At 34.5% G+C, this 3,532-nt stretch overlaps 1 non-coding gene across 1 annotated transcript; it reads right to left on the reverse strand.

Moving 5' to 3' along the window:
• Positions 1 to 2,446: 2,446 nt before the first annotated feature.
• On the reverse strand, positions 2,447 to 2,528 carry TRNAS-CGA (transfer RNA serine (anticodon CGA)). The gene has a single exon. It is a non-coding gene; the product is annotated as a tRNA-Ser (tRNA).
• Positions 2,529 to 3,532: the final 1,004 nt, after the last annotated feature.

The raw sequence follows: 3,532 nt of genomic DNA on the forward strand, positions 1-3,532 counted from the left end.
TTATATTACGGCATGTTTGATTGAATTCTTGTCTGCACTGAACAAATATTAAGCTTTGACTATTCCAACCACAGTAATGCAAAAACAAGTGTTTACATAGGTATACATTAGCTGTAGCTGCTCCATCTATTTGAACCGGTCACAACTCTTAACATCAACTGCTTATACTACGAGACCGGGCGGTCGCTCACCTCCTCTATACTACCGTACATTGGCAACTTGATAGCATGCTGCGTGTGGCAATTCAACGAAGTCTAGTCATTACTTAAAATGATGATTATTCATGTCATAACGAAGAAAAAATGTCCTTACAATTTTTTTCTAATTGCAATATTTAACTAATTATTAAAATTTACAATGTTAGACGTTTTGCAACGTTGCTGGATAGGGAGGAGTGGGTTGTAAATACACAGTACAGCTCAAGCGGGTACAGACATACCGGTACTGATGCCTGTTCTAATGTAGGAGCGGACCATGATAATACTTTTGTTTACATAAAACGAGCAGAAAATATAAACTTTCAATCTCATTAATAGAACATTATTGTAAATTTACATTTTATATAACAATATTGCTCCATTTTTATTGTATGTCTAAAAAATAAACAATAAGGTTTTTTGCTCAAAATCACACGAACTTTTTTCTAATGCAAAATTTTAATCTCTCCCACTTCAATAAAGCAGTATCATTTTTTAACAAATTTCTGGTTGTGTGATATTCGAAACGGGGTAAGAGACTCCTAGTTTCTAAAAATCGTTGAGAAACTGCTACAAAAGTTCGCCGATTAGATTATCTTCTTTGAGGAAAATATTGACGGTACAGCCTTCATGTCTCACTTGAATTACAATTTTCTCCATAAATGAATAACATATGATATTTCTAAACTGTAAATGACATTGTAAGTTGTTTATTGAATACCCTGTACTGAACTGACATCCGCTGACTCGTACTTACGTCTGTGCAGAGTACTGCCTGCTGAACACGTTGCCACGTCTCTCACGCCAGAATATTAACAAATTTAAGCTTGCATTTTTATTTAATTTCACGAAAACGTAATAGAACACACAAATATGTATTCAAACTAATATTAACTCTTTGCTAGACATAACTACTGATGTAATTGTTTTCGTAATTTTACTAACGATATAAGCAATATAATGCAAATAAAATAATAAAAGAAATTTTTTTTTCTTCGAAAACTATCAAGTTTTGACCCTATGTTGTACGGGCAGTTTTTGATCCTGTAGACCGTCCCCGACGACTGTGTTAAGGACGGAACTCATACCCCTTACATCCTGTAGACGATGTGTAGTAGGAAATAGTATTAATCTTAATATACACAGACTCGTTCCGAGCAAACAATGTAGGCAATCTAGAGTACATGAGAGATTATTAAATGAGTCTACCCATAGTGATCATATAGATGCCTACATTACGTACTTGACTTGATTTGAAGTGTTTAATGTAACTTAATTGCGTGCCGCTTAAGTTTTGCACATCCCGAAGCGGAAGAGAAACCAAGTTCACGTACGTACCCGTTGAAGTAAATACAAGGAGCCACGTCCAAAACGGTGCTGTTATATTCATAAGCTTGTAGTATAGTAAAATAAATTCCTAATATTAATGTAAAAATTAATCCTTGTAGTGCTTGATTATAATTATTTTCTGGAAGTCCACGATAAGCTCATGTTACACTAACTCCTGATGCAAGCTAAATGGCTGTATTTAATAAGGGAATTTGTAGTGGATTATTGTTGTTGTTGGGCCCGAAGACATATCAGCCAGAACCTCAATCAAAGGATAAATAGGCCTACCTATAGAGCTCCAATATTAATTGTAGGGGAAAATACTCAGAAAAATGAAATTAAGAAAAATACCTCTGAAATAAATAAGATTTGACCTCATCGCAGACCTTAAGGATGCTATTCATAGACATTTCGCTAGCCCTCGCTACGAGCATGCTAAACTAGCCCCGGCTATCGACTGGTTACTTGTACAGGATTCATATCATATATCGCTAACACTGGTTTATGAATACGAAAAACGTTAGTTCGCTGATCATCCACCGGAAGCCCGCGCTAAGAATGTCTATGAATATGACCCTAATTTTCTATTTCAGTATGTAGAAAGAATAAACTCTATCACTTATACCTCCCCACCCGTATTCCCATATCTCGTTTAAATACTGTCATTTCTCACATCTGGATTAAGTGTTTAATTGACTTTTGTTATATGATGCCCATGTGACACTTAACTTATACACACAATCACTATTAGCGAGGTATCCTTTCGCATAGCTATCTCGTCTTTCCAAACATTATGTATCACTCGCTCACATCTGAAGCAACACGACCCAAGGATGATATCTATAATAATTTTTAATGTTGGACAAATAAAAATCTCGGTCAGGGTTGCAAAATCAAAACCACTTTTTTAAAATTCCAACCGCTGCGGACAGGATTCGAACCTGCGTGGGTATAACCCATTGGATTTCGAGTCCAACTCCTTAACCACTCGGACACCGCAGCCATTGATATGTTGCTCTTGTTTAACGTAATTGAAGTACTTCTGGCATAAACATTTTAACTTGAAAATTAATTCGAATCTGTGATAATGAAATTCTTAAGATTTTACTTCTAACTCCGAAACAACTGCTCTTGCATAGCAACTGTTCATGTCTAACAAGTACATTTCATATAATGGGGCCAGTGTAGGGCATTATTCCAATAAAGTTTAATCTAGATGATTATTCGAATAATATAATACTAAAACATTTATTTAAGACTGATTCATTCGTGAATAACGAAGTATTCGTCAAACGCAAATGAAAACATTATTCATCATTTGTTATTCGTCATTTTTAAATCGTTGTTAATAGTGAATAAAATTGTAGTTTTTAAATTTTAATGTTTTACAGTTATGTACTTTGGGCTGACAACTGTTTGCAAACAACTAAATAAGTGGCCAGATATTTGAACGAAAAAAAATATTTTCAATAACTGCTCCTAATGATTATCACTGAATGAATAAAACATTTTATCCACTTCGATTAAGTAATGTGGGCTTTACATCACTAATAAAAATGTTGTAAACACATTCATTACGCAACTAGTTAGATAATGATACTTTTATTACGCAACTAGTTACGTAATGATACTGCTATTATCTAACTGGTTGCGTAATGTGAACCACATATTAAATGAAATAAAATGAAAATAATTTTATTTATTATAACCTTCATATCTTACGCGGAATTTCGATGGTACTAAACATTCAATTGCAGAATTTGCATAATTTTCAATAGCCTATCTGAATCCTCATTTGAATTCGTTTTAACAATGTTTGTTTATTTCTCCTATAGTCCTGTCGCTCTTATTTCCGGCAGCCAATCACGTTGCAGATCGGCTACATTTAAATGTGTGCGTCTTGTGATTCGCTGATGATGACGTTATGCATTTCCTAAGGCTCGATAAATACTTAATATAATCGCCCGCCATTTTGGCTCTTTCGTTGGCATTCGCAGAAAGCACAC

This window comes from Periplaneta americana, chromosome 9 (assembly GCF_040183065.1).
Source record: "Periplaneta americana isolate PAMFEO1 chromosome 9, P.americana_PAMFEO1_priV1, whole genome shotgun sequence".
Taxonomy (NCBI): Eukaryota; Metazoa; Arthropoda; class Insecta; order Blattodea; family Blattidae; genus Periplaneta; species Periplaneta americana.